Genomic DNA, 23,421 nt, shown 5'->3' with positions numbered 1-23,421 from the left:
TTGAAATGCAGTTGTCAACGTTAATTAAAGAGAATTGTCTAGCCTTGTCTGTTTTTCAGGCAGAACAAAAATGTATTTTATTCATAATATAAATTTAGTCTGTGCTATAGATCAAGCTATCCTAGTCATCTTTGTCAGTATCAATTAAACTTTAAGAACTGCCAGTAAAACAATAAGAGCAGTAAGAATGTATAGGCAAAATTAAAACCATTAGCCATTAAAACCTATGGCCCTCTTAACAGAGATCCCAAGGTAAGGTTAGTCCTGAAATAAAATAGTTTGCGACAGAAGGATATTTGGAGACTCCGCCTGGGGAAATATTTTTGCTTGCCACTGTTCATTGCTTTTAGAACTGTTGTACTGTTACAAGTGTTTTAAATCTCCCCGCCAGGAAAATATTTCCCACATTACATAATGAAGACAACTGGTGCCCTGTTCTCTCATTGCTGGGCTTCTGTCCTTGGCACGAGTAGGAAAGAACCGTGTCTGCGCTGAGACCTGCTCCCCTCGGCCCAGCCTGCGCTGGCAATTACAAACCAGCTTTTGTCTGGTGGGCAGCAGCTCCGTGCCCAGCTCAGTACCCAGCCTCCCACCGCTGTCTCCTGCTTTCCGTCTCACCACTGAGGAGCGTTATTGTCATCTGCTGCCGCTGCCCAGACGAGCAGCTGCTGGGGCAGCACTGTCTGCCTGGCACATGAGGCTCCATTCTTAGCAGCTCCTCAGGTACCACCATAATAAGTGTTATTAATTAACAAATCCTGTGTTAAATATCAATAATATTTACTTAATGTTGGTCTTTATGCTTATTCCCTTTTATCTTGCATTATTCAAATTCATCCCGCATTAAAAATATGATAGTTAATCCTACATCTTTGTTCTCTTCAGAAGGATCTGATGCCTCTCATGCCTAAGTTACTGAGCTCAAGTCTCACAGAATTCAGAGGTCACAAGAAAGCAGATTAGTGTAGGAAAATAGCGCCATATACTATAGCACTGACCTTCATAAAAACAACAATGTATTGCCTTGGAGGGTTGCCATTTACATCACGCACAGGAAGTATTAATATATGAAAATATGCTATGAGCAACAAAACCATAACAAATTTCTTCCTGAGTCTGTTGATGAATTATAATTTAGTGGGAGAGGAAGAAAGCTGTGGCAAGAAACCAGCCTTCAATAGATGACGGAAAGGACCTAGATATAATAAGCATAAATTATCACAGCTCTGCTTAACCCAGTTTGACGATGCAGTTCACATTACAGTGCCAAAATCGCACACAGACACATCTCCGTATCTGTGGCTTCAGCATGTCCCAGGCAGCACAACACAGGGAAAGTCAACTCCCTCAGCTCAGCACCCTCGTAAAAAGGAAAAAGTTTTGGCAGCCAACCCCCACCATTTCTGTATTTCAAGGTCATCTGGGCAGATGGAAGTCAGGACATAGGTCCAAGTGAACACATCTTTACCAGAAACCTTCACCTGTAGAAGCAAGTGCCATGTGTTTTAGCAGCACTTGAAAAATGAACAGCATCGCTCAGTTGCCAATGTCATTGCCAGTATATTAGTATAACTATATACCGGGCAGGATTTCAAACCACCTTCTTTTCCCCACAACTTCCTACTGTTCTGCCCAGCAGGCAATTGCTATGTCAGCAATTGTGATTTCTTTCGTTAAGTCGGATGGACATACACCCTCTTGTCCTTATGCTTAACAAAAAAAAAATTATGTAAATCTTTATTATTGTTTGTTTGGAAAGCATTAGAGGTTTGCGTATGGGAAGACATAATAATCATATTTAAATAAGAAGTAAAGAAAGTAAAAAAGCACTTTATTACTATTAATGTGGAAGTACTGAGCTTATTTTGTGTTTAGGTAAGATCACAGCAGCAGAAAGTCTGTTTGATATGCCATACCTTCTGTTTGTTTCTTAATTGTAAAGAGTTTGGTTTTGATCAAGACAATTAATTATGAATATAGCTGAGTTTTCTAACATCAGAGATAAAGCTTTAAAAAACCTTTTGTAGTTTTTTTTTTAGTATATTGTACTGTATAGGTAAGTATATATCTTCAGGGCATGAAAACAGACATCTGTGTAATTGAAACCTGAAAGGAAGGGGAAAAAACTACATAAAACTGTGATAGTTTTACACAGTCTTAGAGTTAATGTGCAATTTTGAAGTGTTATTTATCAGATTCTGTGGCTGTACAGGGTCTGTATGGCATGATAGGTTGACGAAAATGAAAAGACCAAATTAAAACCTAGGGTTATTACCACGTGAGTTTTGTTACCCAATAACTCTTTTCCAACCTCCCTGCTGGCCCCCCTCTCTGCAAACAGAGGAGAAGCATCTCCTTGCTTGGCCACATCCTTCGCTACTCATCTGCCAAAGAGTTTCTTCAGTACAGTGATCCAAGCCATATTAAAACTTTTGCTTCTCTCTTGTTAACCCAGTACTTCCAGATCACATCACATCTAAACTCCCAGATGAACTACTTTGAACAGCAGTTCATTTGCCATTATCCCGTTCAGGAAATACTGTCTTAGGTTTGAGATTTGCAGACAGATCTTGTGTTACAATACCACTTCTTTTAGCGTGAAGCTCATAAATGTCTCATAACAAAATCAGTGAAATAGCTGCAAAGACTTTAACGATCTTTTAACCAGGCTCAAAGAAAGAAAATTCTAGCGCTATTTTTTCTAGTAACAGAAATCTACATATTTAAAATCACTGTAAAACAGTTATTTCAGTATTCTGGATTGCACGCTGAGTAGAGGTTTCTCAGATGAAAGAATGAAGAAACTTAGAAGAACCATCACATTCACTTTTAAAATTTGTCCCAGTTTCACAGTCCTTGGCTCTTTTTTCCAACAACGTGTTCATAGGTCAGTGTGTGGAAATGGACTCAGGTGAGGCTTTGGAAGGGTATTTTTAGTTAGATGGTGTAGATAATTCATAGACTAAGAATGCAGTATCTGTAAAAGCAGAAATAGTCAGCAGAGTAGTTTCATTTTGGGAGTTTCAGCAAAAGAAGCTGTGTCTGAACAGTCAGGAAGCACTCAAATCTAACTACTACTGTACCAGATGTGTTTCTGTAATTCCATCCCAAGCATATTACATTTCCAAGAAGTTATGTGTGAATTGTGATTCAAATATACCCCTGGTTTTGAGTTACAATGTTTATATACTACTTAAAAGCAGCAGAACGATTTTTACTTACTTTGCGCAAAAGATAATCCCAATTTTGGATCTTAACAGGAGCGAGATAATGGTGGTTTAATATTTCATGTAGACTTCTTAATCAGCAACTCATTTAACCCAATCAGTGTATGGCTGAACATACTTTTATAAGTGTCCTATTTACGAATAAGCAAGAACTATGTTTTTGTCACATTTTATCAATTATGCTTTCTAAAAGAGGAGGGTGTCATCTCATTTGCAATAGTACATTAGGAAGCACAGCTTTTCACAATGACTGTTAAAATGGCACATGCTGAGAAAAACAGTGCTTATTAGGATTAATTTAAGACAATGAGTACTCACTAAGCATGAATTGTGTTCATTCACTTCCATCATTAATGCATTATAGTTTATCTCATCCTTTAAAAAGAAATAATTATATATTGAGGATTTTTTTCTTCCCCAACATAATTTAAATCCCAGGCCCAAGGAAGGGGAGCGGTGGCTTGTGACATGCGGCACTCCTGAGCTGCAGCAGGACCACGCAGCCGGCAGTTCAGGCCAGCAGGAGCTATGAGGAACACTGACAGCCCTTCCCTTCAGGAGTTTCAAACAGTAGGCTGTGGAAAACAAATGATGCCTGACTGTCCAAGCTTGCGTTGATCACACAGGTCTCCAGCATGCTAAGAGCAGAGAGGCTGAAAATGCTGCGGGAGAGGACACACTGCTTTTGCTGCATAGGACCCCCCAACATGAGATCATAATGCTTCATAGCAGCTGAGAGGGCTGACAGCCAGTGTTAGCAGGAGGGCAGGGCTGGAAATGATAGTGAACCTTCAGGGCACGGAGCCACCAGATCACCAGGTGTACGTTAACCTTGGCCCTTTTATATTCCTCCTGCTGAAAAGGGGGAACAGCTAGTGGGAGAGCCCTTGAGTGCAGAGATGCTGGGGATCAAGGTATCTGCACAGCGGTTTCCCCTCCATGCTGTGTTAGGTCTCTAGGTCTCTTAGGCACATCTGCATGGCACAGCAAATGAGGAACATCTACCCCACAATATCAGCAGAATACCACACGAGGCCTTTCTCATACTCGTGTGACTTCAGCACATTTGTACCATGTACAACCTACACACTCCCGTCTTTATGTAAAAAGCCTCACTAATTGCCACCCTTCTGATCTTGCTGCAGCAGCCTGTGGCTCCCTTCCCTGGGACAGCCAGCACCTCTCTGGTCTATCAGTCCACTCTGGGATGATTCTCTCAAGCCTTCACTTCAGAAACAGACTCTGAAGGGCTTTCCTTTTGCTTTGCAGACAATATGGAGAAGGGTGTCACACTTCCTTCTGGGAGGGAAGGTGGCTGCTCCTCCTCTGGATTAACAGAAGCAAGAACATCTTGGCTTACAGCTATGGCTTCCCAAGTGTGGAATAAGACTGTCAGTGAGAAGGTGTTTCAGATGGCAGCTCAGGGGACACGATAAGAACGTGTCACTGCATGGCCAGACAGTGCTGAGCAGTTCTGGCACACGTACAGGTGCAGCGCTGCAGTGTAAGGGCCAAGCCATATGGCCCTGTTAGACAGGTATGGGGGTGCTCCAGGGAAAGGCACCGAGGAGTGCATGATCCAGGCTATATGTGTGTGGGCGAGGAAAGAGAATGTTTCTGAGGAATTTCCTCCCAGCATCCTAGCTGGGGCACTCCCATGGGATGAGGATGTTTCACTTGCAGGGAGGCTGACTGAACAAATCCTATTTCCCAGTAGGAGCAGGAAAATTAAATGGCTTGGGGAGCTCCCCACTGCTTATTTGGAAATGCCACGTGATTACCTGTGCACCTAATATAAAGTGTAGTATGGATCAATGTCAACTGCAATGCCTCCTAACCATGGGATCCTTTCTTCCTCCGAAGGTTATATGATTTCCAAAAATATGCCTTTGAGGCACTGAATGAAAAAATCTCAACTCCTGTGTTCCACTTAATTTAGAAATTACAATCTTGTAGGTTTTTTTCTTTTTTCTTCTTTTTTTTGGGGGGGGGGAGGTGGGTGTTGTGTTTTCTTTTGTTTTACACTGGGCTGGATTTGAAGAGACTATGGAGATAGGAACTATTCATGAAAGAGCTTGTAGAGGAATCCAAAATTTCTCCTTATTTTTTATTTTACTTCAATGGAACTGTAGGAGGGCTGGCTTGGTCCAGATTTTATTATTGTCTTTTAGAGCCTGGGAGACTCGCAGAAGCATAGCCTATGTTTTACATTCTGCTTTATGGGAATATTATTTCAGTTTTAATTTTACTACTATTTAAAAGCACTGGAAGTCCCTGCAGCTGTTTGGTCACATAATAACAGACAGACGCTAATTTCTCATGCATAGCACCCAGCATGGTGCACCAGAAAAAAGGCCCCTAACCTGCTCCTGCATTCTAATGTGTTTGTGTCACTTTGTAGGAGATCAGAATCCTGTCCAAATTCTGCGAAGTCTAATAGAACAACAGTTGCCAAATGACAAATCCTATCAGAAGAAACAGAGTAAAAAGGCATGTCTTTGTTTCTGATCTTCACAGCTTCAGCACTAGCAAGAGGAATGTCAAGGTTTCCAAAATAAAGCCCGTTAAACCACTGTAACTGCTATTAAACATAAACAAGGACATAAAAATAGAGATGATGGAAGCCAGGATATGAACATTTGAAACAGTAGCTATGTATACAATTGCAGTTTTGTTGACATTGCCGGCTCCTGGGGCAGCGCAGCTCTGCTGGCTGCAGCCGTGCTGGGGCAGAGGCACGGGGCTCTGGGGGCTGCACTGTCTCAGCAGCGACAGGGAACCCCAGCTGCAAAGTGGTTGTGCAGCCATGCTGCGGCGTGCTGGGAGGAGAACACGGGCTGCAAGAGGTGCAGCCGCTTCCCCTTCGCTGTCACACAGGACGCACGTTGCGCAAGGAAGCGGCAAGGGTGCCTTCACTTCCCTTCTCCCCAGTAACTCTCCTCATCTTAGTAAAGGCAAGCAAGTTAACTCATGACAGCAGCTAATTGTTCTAAAGGCTCACAGCCAGAAAATAATGGATTGGATCTATTCTGCTACTGCGGCAATAAGACACTGGCATCCTACACCAGGTAGAATCCCTTGGAAGATAATATCAAAGTGAGAACCTAATGGGCATTAGTTAGTGTGTTAAAAATATCATCATCTTTCTTGCATGGACACAGCCATTGAATAAATGCATGGCTCAGCATTGATTATCCATATGACATGGTAAATGAAGATGGCATATTCCTAAGTAAGAATTACAGTCTTGTCTGTACACAAAAACTGCATCTATTTAATTTAATCAGTAAAGAAATGGATGCAGCACAGCCAACACGTAGATGAAATGCACGAGGTAAAATGACATCGTATGCATCTATTCAAGACTTACAATTTTAGCAGCTTTGTTTTCTGCAGGTACAATGCCGGTACTTTTTGTCTGAGCTCAACACACAATTATCAAGATTTTGGATGTGAGGAAAAAGAGGAACAAGGCCTGTGATCCATGGTCTGCTGGAGTCCATGCTGGTCTTTCAGGGAGCTGCTAAAAGAAGCCAAACAGAATTGTTCATCTGCAGAATTGCACTGAACTGCTATCTGAGACATGGCCATTATTGGACTATTTCTGGTGCTTCAGTTATACAAAAGGAATACACTAAAATAATTAATTGATGTCATTAAACTACTGTGGTGTTGAGCATATATTGCACTTGAACATAATGCTGACAATTCATTATTTCAAGTTTTATGAAAATACCTCTGTGATAAATATTTCTACAAATTCTAGAAGTCAGATATAGGAAGGAGAAATCTGCCCATTATAAACTGCCACAAAACTGAAGACTTGTCAAAACAAAGTGAGCTATTAATAATATTCAGGCAACATCACTCTCATTAAACACCTAATGATGCCACAGGCATATTAGTGGGGAAATGCTCATGAGGATCGTGAGGAAAAAAATAAATAAAAGCCCTACCCCTAAAACTGCTTGCCGAGCTGTTTGTACATTCTGCCACAGGCAGTTTCTTGAAAAAGATGGAGACGTGAATGGAGACAATGACTATTAGATACTGATGATGGTGAGGGCAAGCAGAAGAACTGATGCTAGAAATGAAGGGGCTGCATTTTGCTTTCAGTTATGTCTCGCATGTCTCAACATTTCATAGTATTTAAATGAACGTGTTACATAAGGCATTTCTCCTGTCTACGCCGCTCAGCAGCCATATTCTCCTTTCTGGTATGGATTGTCTTGGGAAGCTTGCCAAGCTGTGACAGAGCAGTGCATAAAAGGAAATCATGCTCATAAGCTGGGGGTGGGGAGAGCTGCAGGTGAACAGATTCAGTGCAGCAACATAGCTACAGTCTCCTGTCTCAGAAACTCAGGGCTTAAATGAAGTGGGAGCCAGAATACTACTTTTAAAAAGTGCATAGGGCTGCTACAGCCCCCCAGGCACCCCATTCATTTGGTCCAAGGAGAGTGCGTGAGCACAGTGGCAGTAGAATCGCTTAACAGCGCACTGACTGCTGCTTTAGCAGATGGGAAGACTAAATGAGAATATCCTCTTAAGGTGCTAGAAAAGCCCTGTCCAGTTTTGGAGCCCATTCCTGCCAGATGCTGAACACCTCCTTTACACTTAGGAAGGATCTGGACCTTTTAATTAAAGACAGAGCGAAATGAGGGTGGATCCAGCCTCTTGTAGGAGTAAGCTATTACCTGCCTGCCAAGACCTGCCCAAAAGGTCTGGCGTTTTCTATAGAACTCAGTGAATGCACTCGTTGTTAATATTCATTATTGTATTTATTAATAGCTAAGCTCTCAGGTAGTTTTTGGCTTTTCATCTCTAGACCTCAAAGTGCTTTACAAAGGAGATCATTATCAACAAAGGAACACAGACATCTACATTTGGGCTTTGGCACGTAAAGAGCATCTCAGTTCACCTGTAAAGGAGATTTGCCAGTTGAGCTTTACTCTGGCCACCTGCCTGCCCTGCAAACAGTCTCCAAATCTTAAATGACTGGGGGCAGGGAAAGGGATTTTCAGCTGAAGTTCAGTAACACAAACATCTTCAAGGGATTAGGCAATCCTGCACAACCCAGCTCCTGGCTGGAAGATGTGGAGGTCAAGGAGACTTTCAGCTTGACGCCTGCGACACCGCAGCAACCTCCAGGCCTCTCCAGATCAGACCAGGATTCATTACTCCAAGGTACTGCTGTGGATTACAGCACTGAGCACTTTTAACTGTTCCATCCCTGAAGACAAGATTTACTGTCCTTTCACCATCTTCAGTTGTTATAGTAAAAGACAGGTGAAGAAATGTGCTTAGGCTGATAAATTTTTTGGCAGTTTTGCACTGCACACAGACTAGGATTTTTCATCTTAATGACCTGCAGCTGAAACAGATGCTTTGCTTGAGTGTTTTAAAGCACTTCACAAAACTTAACACTAATTTATTCTTTCACAGTACAGGAAAAAAAAATGTTTGATATCGTTACTCACATAACAGAACAACGTGAAAAATGGAAACAGATGTTTCTCATTTAAGCATGAATAAGAAGGAAGTGAAAGAAAAAAGATGATGTAGTAGTAGCGATTACGAGAAATATGATGGCTTGGTTAAGTCAAGACAATTTCTTATGGATCTCCAGTCAGTCCTGAAAGATCTTTCTAACAACTTGGTCCCTGATTCAGCAAGCACTTGGAAATGCTTAACTCCAGCTGTGCAGGTTGTCTCACATACTTCATTTATAATTTTAAAAGCTGTATAGCCAAATGAATGCTCTACAGTTAGGAGCTGAGGGATCAATGGCACTGTTCCTGTAGACAGTAAAGCACTGACTGTTTTCACAGACTACAGACATCTAAATTTGAATATCAGAATAGAAATGAAGTCAAACTGAAAATACATTGTTTCCTGAAACATGAAGAAGTGCTTTGATTTTACTACAGCACAGACAGAGCATGGTGAGACCCAGAAGCAGCAACCAGGGACCCATTACGTGCTCCCCACTGAGGAGTGCAGTGCCCGGCAGGAGGGACCTGCTCGGCTTTGGCAACCGCCTCTCACCTCTCCCGGTCTGGCAGGAAAGATCTGACTTCGGCTGCAGGGCCTTTCCCACTAAAAATCTTTCCGAAACCTCCAGTGATGTGGAGGGAAACACAACCAATCCACCACTGAGAACAAAATGACTTGCTAGGGTGTGAACTGAACCTTGAGAAGTGGTGTATGTAACATGCCCCAGTATTTCGGTATCAGGCAGGATTTGGGTACAGACCAAAGAACCAATCTTTCATTGTTGGTACTACTGTTTAATCTTAAGCCTGCCTTGGAAGGTGAAGGATCCATGTAAGCCAGTGCAGACCATCAGGCTTAGGTAAGATTGTTCGCCTTCTTTCCTCCCTGCCCATCTGCCTCCCTTCCTCCCTCTGGAGTAAAGTCTTGGCCAGGAGACGTGTCCCTGCCCCAGAGCCACCAAAAACAGCCTCCACAGCCCCCCGGCTGCCCAGGGCTCGCCTCTGTGGAAGGCAGGACAGCCCAGCCCTGCTGGCGCTCGCGGTCAGGAGACGCATAGACACCGGCCCCACCACAGCGGAATCCTCCTGGCCATCCCATCCCATCCCACCGAGCACCTGCTCAGACAGTTCTCACTCTTTGTTACCCCTGAGAAAACGATGCTCTCTCCAGCCTCGCTGAATTATTTTGGGCCCATCTGCACCAGCATGTTCCGCCCTTTCCGGGGCAAGCCAGCCCCAACTGGCAGAAGAGACACTACTCCCGATGTTCCCAACGAGGAAAGGCAAAAGAAATGTTCAGATTCCCCATGGATTACAGCACTGTTGAAAAAACAAAATCCTTTTGTTTCCAGACCACACTAATCTATTAGGAACCACTGGCCAGAAATATGGAGCAGTATAAAATTCCTTTTACAAAGAAGTACTTATACAAAAACTTGAAAACTAAGCTTCAGCTCGTCTTGTTTGAGTTTTAAGGACAATACTTCAGTTCTGGGAAACTGTTACTTTCCACTCAGCATTTTTAATATAAAATAATGTTTCTGCAATTGTCACTGATTTCAGCATGGTTGCTCAGAGACATTTGGCCCTGTATGCAGTCCACAGACCGTGCATGCAGAATTAATAATCTCGTTAACATTACTATATGCAAATGCTCCCAGGATGCAAAGAAAAATTTGTATTTCAGATTAATATTTTATGGGAATTTTGTGTGTACATGATAAATGAATAAATGGAAGGACACAAGGGGACACGCAGAACATGTGCATCATGTGCGAGAACTGCATTAATTCTTAAATGTTTGCAATGGCCGCAAGATGGTTAAGGAACAAAAAGATTTATTATTGTAATTACATAGGAGGAGAGAATAAGAGAAGAAAAATGAGAGATCAAGGGAGCCATTTCATGTTACAGTTTCTACAGCTGCCGAGCTGGCTTGAGAGGTTCTCCAAACCCTCCTGCCCCCATCCTTTCCAGCCTGTGCACCTTCTTCTGCCTGTAGATTACCATGCCTTTAATTCTGCCAGTCCAACCATTTGCATGTTCAAGCTTTAAAGCAGCTCTTAATTACAACATGGAACTACATCCTTTTAGTCTGCTTGGTCTCTCATTCATTTTTAGCTGCTGTATAAGGAGAAGCAATACCAGATAAAATCTCAGCACTAATACAGTGCTCTGGATACAAAAAAAGAGGCACGACAGGGAGACTGAGAACAGGTCTCTGAATTTGGGAGTTAAAAAGGAGAATGATTTGGAGAGAACCATCACTGGTTCCCCACTGTTTCAGCTTCTGGGTCATCCCCTTCCTCACCTCTCCAGTTGTCCTTATTCTATTGAAGATTTATTGCTACTGTGGAATGACATGAAGCTCTCTCATGCTTTAACTGTAAGAAATGTAATATTGCATTTGTCCAAAAACCTACATGAGTAAAAGAAGATCCCTGAGGGGATATTATCAACTGCCGGCTACTTATCATTGATGGTTATTCTCTGAGACAACTCTCCTGTTTAATCTTTATGCTCTCGACAATAACCCTTCTCTCTTTTTTATCAAGTGTTTAATTTTCTTGAAAGATTTTCTCAGACTTTAGTTATTATTGAAGGGGATTTTAATTTTACCCCAACTCTTTAATGGCTAAATCTTGCATATCCACTATTTCAAATAGGGGTATTTCAGTTACTCTAAGTAAATAGTTGAAGGATTTTGTCTTGATAGGTAGCTGGAAATTTTCAAATCAAAACAAAATTGAAACTGCAGTTTCTTTTCCACTTCAGAATATAGTTTTTAGTCTCGCTGAGTGACCTGTCAGTGTACTGGAGTAAGAAATGGATACTGCTGGACTGCTCCAGAGCGTACTCCCCTGTCAGCAGAGTTTGGTCAGGATGAGTGGCAGCCCTGTATGTGCAATCAGTTAGCTGGTTATTTCATCTGCAGCTGATCAAAGATAAACAAGACCAAAAAGACAAACAAAGGGAAGTGGTGCTGTAGAATGCATTCTTACTTTCTTAGTATCCACAAGCAATATTATTGCTAAATTTCCTCTAAATGTTTATAGTTGAACTTTAAAGCATAACAGGAGAAAAAAATAAGAAAAGTAGGTAGAGGTTCAGCAGAGAGCAAAGCCCAGAAACCCTTGAAACTCGCTCACCTTCCCTTCTCAGCAGCAACCTCAATCCTTCCCCACTGACACTGTATTTCCCCAGCCCAGTGGAAATCAGGATCATGGGTATCTAATAATAGTTACATTATTTAGGGCAGCCCATAGAGCAGGGAAAGATTGCATCATGGGACTGAGAGATCTTTTTGGGAGGCTTGTTTTGTTTTGTCATACTGGGCACTCCCATTTCCACTGACCTTGTTGTCCACGATAACTACAACAGTTTACAACAGTCTCCTGTTCCTGGAGCTGATACATTATTAGATTGGGCCCATGATTTTGCAACTCTAGTCAGAATTCCCAATATTGGCTCATTGTCTTTGCTTGTCTGTTCTGAACACGTGTGAGTGGAAAGGACTGAGCCTGGGTCGGTCCTTCCCATGCAGCTGCTCCCCTTTCCTGGTTCCCCGGTTCAAATGGGAACTGGGCACATCTTTCTTACAGCCTCAAGGAAGATGGTCATTCACGCATCTTCCTCACCTCTTTTCTGCAGGGACCTGTGCACAGGATGCAATCAGAGAGGTGCCAAGAGCTGTGCAGGACACGGCTGCTCCATCACCAGGAATTCAGGTGTGGAAAAGACTTGACTGAAAGTGAGCAGGGCTACATGTCTAGTTAGTAGACACTATAATTTGCAGATCTAAATCTACACATCTGAGCTTTAAGTTTCCCCATCTGTAAAAACAGCACTGAAATACTTATCTGTTTCTCAAGAAAGTCACTAGGGTTAATAAATTAATGCTTATGCAACACCATATTGTCAGAAAAATGTTTTCCCTAAATCAACATGTTTTCAAATATTTGAGTTGATGACAGAAATTAATTTTACAAACAGGTACAACACAGACTATAAACAGTGGCTAATAATCTCAAGATGACCCCCTTAAGATTAATCCTACACTGCAAAACCTTGCAGAGTATTTATTTCCCCTGTTGCATTTCTGTTGAGGCAGTTGGACTCAGCAGCCCCATTTGCTTTCTCAGTATCTGATGCCAGAGTACACAACAGTACGGGTGGAAAGAGCGCAGTGAGAGATGTAAACACCAAAGCAATGGCGCAACAGACTTAAAAAGAGCATGATTCTCACAGCAGGTCAGCTGAAGTGGCAGCTGGGCATTTCTGGGCTAGTACCAAGTGTCCGCTACCACCTTACAAGAGCCTTGTGGCTATCAGTCCCCGTTGACTGAAATACGTAAACATTTTCTAACAGTATCATTGCTTTTCAGAACGTATAATACTGGTGCAGCCACAGTATCAGATGAACTTTGTCCAATACTTCATTTTTCTAATCTCCAAGGCTCAAACAAGAGATGTGTGGAGAATCTTTGTGTGCTGCCCTTCACACTTGCATTCAAATCTTCCCTGCTTAATGAGCCATGGGCTGTTGCTCTGAAACAGAGGACATTAACAGTTCAGGAAAAACAGACCCCTGCAGATTAATCACCTGGCTTCTTCATGGGCCCAGTTCCAATCAGCAGACAGTGTGAGCAGAATATCCCCATATACACTGCCTGGCTGATAAACATGTTAGCCAATCACTACACTTGGTTTTGACAATCCTATAGCATGTGAGTCTTATTTCACTGTTTATTTCAAATGAATACCAGAGGTCTCCAAACCTCACTATATTCACAGAAATTAATAACTGTGCAGCCATTACATGATTCTCTTAGCATTTGCCCCCTTCTCTGTGCCAGTGAAATCTATTTCATGCTTCTTGGTTGTTGTTAAAGTGAATGTTTTATTGCTTTCTGAACAGCACTTAACTGCTAGGTATCTCTTCTGAGTCCACCATGCAAAGACAAGGATCTCAATTCATATTGAGAACTACATTTTGCTAGAAACTGGCCGATGATATTCCTGCTCCTTGGTAAACCACTAATAGCTTTATTGTTACTTAGCCTGACCACTCCATTTTACTATAGAGGGGATAGTATGAAAAGGAAATAGGATTAAGTGTTGGCCAAAAGGACGACAAACCCATCAAAAGCCCTTTACCCAACCTTGAGCATAGCATAAGCAGGACACAGTGCTTAATTTCCTGGAAACACAGAGAAAGGAAACAGCTAAATAACCAGTTGTGCTGTCAGCACGATTTCCCCCATCGCACAGCAAAGTAAGTTCAGAAAAGACAAATGGCATTGAACAGTTAAACAGACCTGAACTGCTCTAATTTATGTAATGACAATGCCCTCCCATCACCATAACCCACCTCTTCAACCCTGCCCGCCACAGCTCTCCATGCTTCGGGAGACTTTTTGAACAGAGTGATTCTAGCATAACATGAAGAAAACACCAGCTCTATCTTTTGATCATTTCTTATTCATCTCCTTTCTCTTGTTGGGTCAAATCTCAGTCCCACTGAACTCCTGATTTAGCCTATTAGCAGGGAACAGTGAACCCCCATCCTCATTTATTTCCTTCACAGATCTACCAGCTTGTTTCCCACGTTTCTACTTTTATAGCCCTCAGAGGCTACAGGAGTGTGCTGCTTTGATTGCCTTTACTTTACCCTTCCTACAGGTCATGCAGGTCAGTGGCATACCTGGAATAAACTGTGGCTGTTATTCCAACCGTCAGTCAGGCTTCAGCTGGAAGGCAGAGTCCTGTTAGCAGGGAGACTGAAGTGCTGCAGAGCAAAGCAGAGGACAGTAGTGTCTGTGATGGCAACTGCGTGTTTCAGCTCCCGCCTGCTAACAGGTCTCCATGGGCACCGCTGCTCCCCTGGCACCGCTTCCCTTTGATCCTGTTGTGTTGCTGTCGGAGCACTTCAGTCACCAGGGCCCAGAGCAGGGTGTATGCGCCCCTGTGACCATCCACCACAGGCTAGATCCTCCACTGATTAAAAATTAGAAAAAGTTTTGGTGTCTTCCTGAGTTGAGGATTTGGCGCTGTATTCTTAATGTTCCTCTGCCACCAAGCAGGACCTCATCAGGCAAGATGCTGAGCAACACTGGATTCAGACCAGTGTGGAGTATGCACAGCATCACGGATTCCCCAGAAACAGTCCTTTACAAAGAACCACCTGAATGCCACAAAATGAGCCACACACAGAGGCCCCATAAGTACTATGGCACCTCAAGCTGGATGTCTTTGTGGTCCTTAAGCTTGTGCTGGGGTTGCAAGCCCTGGATTTGGGCACATTAATTCATCACTTCTTCAAAGAGGCAAAGACACCGCTGAGAGAGATGCAAACACGTTTGCTTTATGATGACGCATAAAGACTCTGCCTGGAGTCTCTGAAACAAGCCTTCCCTTTCCTTTAGTGGCATGCGAACAGTGCACACTACATGCTTTAAATGGGATTCAAGTCACTTTTCTCATTGCTACTAGAGCATGTACTGCTGGAGATAAAAGTAACTGTCTCAGAAGAGCAGGTATGACATCTGGTACATAGCACCAAAAATAAATCTTTAACTTCCTCTCATACCTGCCAAACCTGCTCCAAGGAAATAAACCTGGGAAATATTACAAATATACACTTGTGCCTGATTTCAAAGGAAGAACTGACCTATTTTTTCTTTGTCCATTTTAAACATTTCCTATGACAATATCAGTTTGCTAAAACCATGAGCTATGTTTGGAATAACCACAATCATAAAAGAAAATTGCATGCATATGAAAAAGGTAAGTGGCCTGATGTTTGCATTGGAGGTAATTCACGCTAATACCACTATTTATAGTGCAGCAGCACCTCAGAGACCGAGCCATGCTCAGCACACCTACTCGGTAAGCACTACACAAATATGAAATCTGATAGTCTCTTCCCGGCAGTGCGCTCATACTCGTGATTTATGGAACCTGGTTGTGTAACGTCATATAATTTGGGAGTGGTCCTTTGTTAAATTATTTTCTCTGGTCATATTTGTGTAATAAATATTTTCCATATCCTTTCAATAGCTGACCTGCCTTACAGGAAGACAAGCGACTTGTGTATTGGCGAAGATGACCTACTTAAATCAGGAACAATTAAAGACCCAGTTCCCATTTACAAGCTTGACTGAGGAACCACACACACACACACACAAAATCAAACTGAAGAAGCCAAGAAACGTTTCTCAGTGCTACAATTCTGGTCATAAGGGAGGGTCTGTGGAGGGAATCAAAAAAGGAAGCACTTGTGATTCATTATTAGCAATGTAAATAGGACACATTTGGTGGCTGTCACCATCCTGATCGCTCATCTGCTTTTATTAGTCCTCATTCTTTATTCTTATTGTCTTTGGTTTTCTGTGCTTGTCATTAGAGTTAGTTATGTTATAGGCATCTGTTTAGCATATTCTATATGAAAATGCAAATGAAGATGAAAAACAGTAAAATAAATATATGCAGCTTCCATATCATGTATATATTTGACTGCAGCACGTCAAATACAAAAGAACTGTTTTTCTCTTCAGAAGCCTGCTTGTTCATTCCATGCATTACTTTTTTACCAGCAGATGGCAGTTTACCATTATTTTAAATAGGTTCCTTCGTTAATATCAGATGTTTTAAAGTGGTTAGTAAAAAGACTTGAGCTCATTTCAAAATTAATTTTTAATTCTATTTCCTTCCGCATCATCCTGTCTAGAAGAAGTAATCAGGAGAGAGCTGTTTGTTTCAGTTTACAGCCCTGCTGTTGACCGAGGCTAAACATTATCTATGCAGTTACCTGACAGCAAGTTCATCCAGCACCAGTGGGCATTATCAAGCCTCAAACATTCACGGCTGCAACCATCCCCCTGAGACACACTTTACACTCCCTAATTCCCAGTCCGTGCTTGGGGAGCTGCACACAACATTACTTACACCAGTAGCAGAGGCAACATGAAGGATGTGACTTTCTACAAAGGGCCTAGTGCTTTATTTACTGCTGTGTTGCTTGGACACTGAATTTTAGGTAACAAAGAGTTAAAACTACCATCCAGGCAATGCTATGCTGCCTCCCGCACTGCAGCTGAAGAGGACCAAGGGCACAGGGAGTCTGTGCCAGGAGATGTAGCCTGCAGGGCACTTTCAGAAATCCTGCTGCCACCCAAGGCCATCCTTTAACCCAGCTGGTGGTGCAACTATGAGACCTTCTCCCCTAGCCTAACAAAGGGCTGAGAACAAGAGCTTTGCTAGCGAAAAACTCCAGCTGGAAACACAAGCAAAATGAAGGGATGGGTCTGTCAGTCCAACGCTGCTTCAATGCCTGGGCACAGATTCACCCTGGGCATCACCTGCCAAGTGCAGCCCTCGCAGGCACAGCAGTGCCATCCCCATCCTCAGGCCAGGCACCAGGGAGAGACTCATGCACCAAGAGCCTCCCTCTCCACTGACCCTGTGCCAACACTGCTCACTCTGTGGAGCCCATCTTCCCACCCTGCACCAACAGCTCCCTCCTTTGCGTCAATATCAGCATTCAGGACGACCCGAGGAGGCAACACAGTAGTAGCTCACAGTGGATTTATTCCCTCGTCCAACTCTGACACTCACCACAGCACACAAATGCTTTTGACAGCATTAGCCACAGAGGTTTTTGCTGGATTAAAGCAAGCCTGTGACTCCAGGTTTCTCACAGCAGCACCAAAATGGCAACAAAGAGCAGAACTCCTCTCCCCTTACAGCAGAGGCGTGCCAGCTCCACCTTTCACAATGTATGTCAGGCACACATCAATTTCTGCCAACTCTCCAGCCACTGAGCACAACAGTTAAGTTGAAACAGACTGTACAGAGAGCGGGAAGGAGGAAAGGGCTTTCCTCACCTGCCCATAGGCTGGGGACAGACTAGTTTTGTGGCTGGGCTGGGATTTTATTCATTTGGGTTTTGTTTTGCTTACGTGGCAAACTGCCCTTTCCCTAGGGCTGCACAGCTCCTTTCAAGTCCTGCAACTTTGAATTTGTGTTCCTTGTATTCTTACAGTGAAGTGGCAAACAGGAGATCCAGAAATCATTTTGCATCTGTTAAAGACTTAAAGCTAAAAGTTCCAAAACAAAGAGTACTGATACACACCAGCCTGTGACCTGTCTTGGGAATGCAGTGTTTCCTTTTACAAGCAGTCCTGCATAGTCTCTTTCTAATGATCTGCTGAGAGACTGAGAAATTCACCAGTGGCATTAAATTAGAAGTTGAAAACAACAGAGAGAGCAAGTGTGTTATACAAATACACAAAGGAAGATGAAACACAGGGGAAAGACAAAGAAAATAAAACAACATTTGAGAAAACAGGACAGCATTATAGTGTGGGGAACAATAGGACAGATGTATACATGGCATCAGATGCAGATTGACCAGGAGAGATCAATAATGTGCCAAGGGGAACAGTTCAGCGGTGGTGGGGGACAGACTAACAGGTCTTTTCTCTCTAACGCTGAAGATTCCTGAAGATGCGGGATGTCTGGTGCTCATCATGAAGTCCTCATGGCCAGAACTGCACTTACAACACTGATTCTGTTACAACAGCCTTTTGTTGGAACAAATAGCAAATGGAAGCATTTATGAATCACATAATGATGCTTTAGCCTTTGATAGTTCCCAAACAACCAGGTAGCCAGAAAATGCCTGCCGATCAACCTGTCTTCCTCGTGTGGGCAACTGCATAAGCAAAGCCGATGTTCAAGTGAAGCTGACACCAACCTACCAACTTTTGTTTCATCTGAGAAGTACTTTAAATAACATTCAAAGTAGGTTTAACATCAGTTATTACTTTGTTAGCTTATTGCATTCCTAAGATAATGGATTTCAAAATTGTATTTTCCAGTTGAAAATTAAAGAGCTACTTCTAGGCTTCCTACCTTTTCTTTAATAAAGTAAGATTCAATCTAGTCTCAGAAGTTGAACATTAATATAGAGGAGATTTGCTGTCATCTCAGTAAGTATCAGCAGCAATCAGTTACCATTCCCATGACTTTGCCACCCAAACCTCACCTACTCATCTTGAAAGGCCGACTGGATTTCCTATACCCACACGCCACCCTCATCTTGCAGATACTCAGGGATACCTACTGCTGTTGGACCCCAGCTCTTCTGCTCTGCTTCACAGAGCGAAAGCAGGTTTGTGCCTCAGGGCAGACAGAGGACAGCTTTTCACTCCTGTGATGCACAGGCACCCCCTGACCTCCTGAGCAGCCTGCTCACCCCAGGGAGGATGCTGCGAACAGGAGAGCAGGGCTGGCTCACCGCATGGCCAATGCGCAAACAGCATCCAGCCACATTATGCTGTGGTATGTACCTGGCACTGGAGAGCAACACACATTCCTTCAGAGTGCAAGGCAAGAAGGGAATCTTTCAGTTGTCAGACCACGCACAGCAGCAAGCAGTGGAAGTCCATTTGGCTAGCCAACCCTGCATTTCTTGTATACACACTATCACCTTCATATTGCAGACACGGAGCCCCGATGCCTGCCTGTGAGTACAGCACACCCTTCCCAGAAACCAGGGTGAAGGGAAGATGGAAGAGACGAGACTCATCTCTTGGCAAGAGCTGGGCTCTCCCAGTCTCACCATGCAGAACCAAGAACAGGTTAGCTCCTGGTCCTGCTGATGGAGAAAACAGAGGGAAAAATCCCACATCCTGATGAGATCCAGAGCCAAACTATGGCCCACAGATTTTTGTCTGAGATTTGGCATTGCCTAAATCGGGTCTTAACTGCCACACAACACAATGGAGAATCTCAGTTTCTCCCTGTCCCAAAGGCTGAGCACTCTTAGCTGCTTGTGCACTGAGTCATACTGAAAGTTAAATCAGGAGCAGGACTCAGCCTAGGTTTGCCACTCTGTGAATGTGCACTGCATGGGGAGGAAGGAAGAGTTGCAACCTGAGCCTAAAAGCCAGGGTGTGCATTTCCTCTCCCCACTTTCCCCCAGCTTTATAGCAAAAACAGAGTAGCAACCAGGTGACTTGCCTGCTGTCAGCACATTCTGGTTTTCTGACTTTCCTATCAGGGCACAGAAAAACCATGATGCTGAACAATTACATTATCTCTCTTTGCACTAGATTTTCCACCTCCATCTGTGATATACCATGCCAAAACCCTTGCCACTTAAGTGATACAGAAAGCTAGAGATGAAGGCTCAAAATCTGCAATTTTGCCTAGAATATGCACCCAATGTTTAATTAGAAATTAATATTTATGAGCTACGTTCCTCTACTATAATCTGTTCTGCCCCAAAGTATCACCACAGTGTCACTTAGAAGACAAGAAGGGTTGAGGTAAAGTCTCTTAACAGAGAAACATAGCGGAGAACCCTGTGGGGATCAGGAGCAGGCTGGCGGCTGAGAGGACTGGGCTCTGCAAGGGTCAGGGACAGAGGAGCCCATGGACAGGAGCTTCAAGACATTAAGTACCTGGGGGCTGAGAGCTGGTGCAGCTGCAGCAACCAAGAAGGGTTTGTCTTCAACAGCTGAGCAGGGCTGCGGGCTCTGTCCCTGCGGAGGCGGGTGGGCGACGTGTGGGCTGTCCCTGCAGCGGCTCCGTGGAGGGCAGCAGCTCAGTCAGTGCAGGAACTGGAGCCAGCAAAAAACCTGCCTGTCTCACAGCACATCTTAACCATGAGGATGTCCCTGTGCAACATCTCTGCCCTTGCCTGCTTGTTTCTGGGTAGAACTAATGCCTTCAAATGAGCACCTCAAATGCACACCACAAAACGGAGCTTCCAAATAACTGGATGCATTCTGTAGGACTGAGGTCCTACAGAATGGAGAATACCCTCAAATGAAGCAAACAGCTGAAACAAAAATAACTGTTAGAGTCAAATCCCTTTTCCTCTGCTAGGTCCTCAGACCTTCCACCAGTGTGGAAACGTGAAGACTCAACTTAGAACTGTTGGGCTTTGCGGCAAGTTTTCTCTAAGAACTTGGGCGTTTAGTCCAGCATCTGAGACCTTTGGACAAGCTGCACAGCGCTACATCCTCTGCAGTTCTTCTGCTTGGCTGGGTGTGGGACAAACAGAGGACTAATTCTTCAGCCATGACTCATCTACTGTGGCAACATGAATTAAGAATATACTCACTAGGTCAGTAGGTCCTATAAATTACCAATGTTGCAGGGATTACTAACAAAATAAACTGCATGACATACTGAGTTTCATTTACAGCGTGTATACTGGAAGTAAAAATCCTTACCCTGGAGTGAATTTTGCTCAATGAAAACTCAAAAGTTTAAGTAAATGCAAATAGCCTACACTGAAAATGTGAAAAATAAACAAAATACCATTTAATTTAATTTGAGCGCCCAAGCAAGTCATTCGCAAGTCTGTTTAATGTTTAGGAAGAAAAAGCCTTAGTTCAGTCTCTACAAATGTTTTTAGTTACTTCTGTGACTTTCCATCTCTTGAGGGTAATCTACTCCTAATAAGGACAATTGCTTAGATTTATTACCCCACTGAGATCTTGTTAAAGATCTAACAAAAGTCCTATTTAAATAAAAAGGACAATAGAATCTTTAAAGTCAGTGTAGAGTTTAATTAAAACCTGATACAGAATCCATGTCTTTATGCATAAGAAAAGCAAAACCAGATTTCAAAGCTGTTAAACCACATGTAATTGGCATAAACTATCCATTGAGCCAAAGTAAAAAAAAAAAAATAAAGTAGGCTATCATATGGAAATTGGAATCTATTAATAAATAACAAACCTGATACATGTGCACAGCACCATATTTTGCATGCATTTTTTAATTTGCCTAATTTGCTAGGCATATCTTAGAGCAAACATAAGACACGCTAGCTGTTAAGTTGAACAAATCCAAAAGGGACAAAAACAGACTGACTGAAATCAATGCATTAACATGCACCAGCATTTAAAAATGTTTCATAACGTTCCCAAAGAGAGCACGTAAACTGCAGCAGTCTCAGTGCAAAACTGCTGTAATTTGTGTTCCCATGTAGCCATTATTCACACACAGGACTACACAGTTTCCTACAGTCATTTTTTATGCATGAAGAGTTTAAAACCCCAAATCACTGACATAAATACGTGAGGGGGACCTCCCTTTTGGAAGTTAACATCTCACAGTATCACAGTATGTTTGGGATTGGAAGGGACCTCAAAAGATCATCTAGTCCAATCCCCCTGCTGGAGCAGGAACGCCCAGGTGAGGTCGCATAGGAACATGTCCAGGTGGGTTTTGAATGTCTCCAGAGAAGGAGACTCCACAACCTCCCTGGGCAGCCTGTTCCAGTGTCTGTCACCCTCACTGAGAAGAAGTTCCTTCTCAAATTTAAGTGGAACCTCCTGTGTTCTGGTTTATACCCATTACCCCTTGTCCTATCATTGGCTGTCACCGAGAAGAGCCTGGCTCCATCCTCGTGACACTCACCCTTTATATATTTATAAACATTAATAAGGTCACCTCTCAGTCTCCTCTTCTCCAAACTAAAGAGACCCAGCTCCCTCAGCCATCTTGTGAACTCTGAAAGGGAATGCGAAGGTAGATGCCCGCGCAGGTGCCACACAGGTCTCCTTGGGGGAGGATTTGTGTCCAGCCCCTGTCCCTGCAGGTGCACCCAAGGCTTCCCCAGCCAAGAGTCACCGGGGCCCCTCGGCCCCAGCTGCGGAGCCAAACCCAGCAGGGTCAGGCCGGGACAGAGCACAGAAGGGAGCTCAGCCCAACAGCTGCTTTGGGCACGTAGCTTCCTCTTCAGGCGATAATCCCAAGACAAAAAAAAAAAAAAAAAAAAAGAAAGAAAATAGAATCCCATAACCTATTTCTGCATTAAAGGCACTTTTCCGTCTCTTCCACACGACAAAGGACAATCAGCTGGCCTGGGCAGGCAGTCGCACAGACAGGGTCTGTGCAGAAAGGAAACGCACACGACGATGAACGGCTCTGTGCAGCGGGGAGTGCAATTCGGCGGCTGGAAGAGGAGGTGACAAAATGGTGGCCCTCCCCTCCTGGCTGGCTCAGCTCGCACCGATCGATCGGTGAGAATGACAAGGCAGAACAGTCATCTGGGAACTCCAGCTCTCAGGTGGGCCACACGACTCCCTTGACTGTTAAAATCCTGAGAGGATGGCATGCTAACCTTCCCTCTGCAGCACACCAGTCTCGCTTAATTTGTTAAAATAAATACATTTCAAGCCACTGTAAGCAGCCATCTTGTTACTTTGGCTTTTCCCTATTTAAAGTTACAGCTCCTGCCTACGCTTTGAAATTGCACTTTTGTACGAGTGTTCAGCATTTAGGGCCATCTCTTCCAAGGCCAGAAAACCCTGCCTAGGGCGGCTGCGTGCCCAGCAAGCCAGTCCCACAGAGGCCCGGGAGGCAGCCCCGGGTCCCTGCCAGCGAGTGTGTGCCAGCCTGTCCCGCTGAGAGCTCTGCCCTCAAATACACCACGGTTCGCTTACAACGTAAGCTTTGCAATACCTCAGCTCACCCTGCACCCGGTGCTACCAACACCAAGGTGGAGGGAACAGTAATACGCGAGTGCCATAGGTTAATTTAACCCGAAGCGGCACCGCGGCACAGAACTAGCGCTCAGCCCGCGGGGAACATGGCGGCCACGCCAGGCCCCGCCCGTCTCCATGGCGACGGCGGCGAGACCGGGGGTCAAGCAGACGCGACGCGGCGCCGTCGCCCCC

General features: G+C 43.8%; 1 long non-coding RNA gene across 1 annotated transcript; it reads left to right on the top strand.

Annotated features, from left to right (window-relative positions):
• The first annotated feature begins 3,810 nt into the window (after positions 1-3,810).
• Positions 3,811-10,484, top strand: LOC110361335 (uncharacterized). The gene is made up of 3 exons (XR_010474379.1): positions 3,811-4,141; positions 5,629-6,295; positions 6,609-10,484. It is a non-coding gene; the product is annotated as an uncharacterized LOC110361335 (long non-coding RNA).
• The last annotated feature ends 12,937 nt before the right edge of the window (positions 10,485-23,421 follow it).

Source organism: Columba livia, chromosome 8 (assembly GCF_036013475.1).
Source record: "Columba livia isolate bColLiv1 breed racing homer chromosome 8, bColLiv1.pat.W.v2, whole genome shotgun sequence".
Classification (NCBI taxonomy): Eukaryota; Metazoa; Chordata; class Aves; order Columbiformes; family Columbidae; genus Columba; species Columba livia.
The sequence above is the reverse complement of the archived record's forward strand: the minus strand, read 5'-3'. Positions and strand labels throughout refer to the sequence as shown.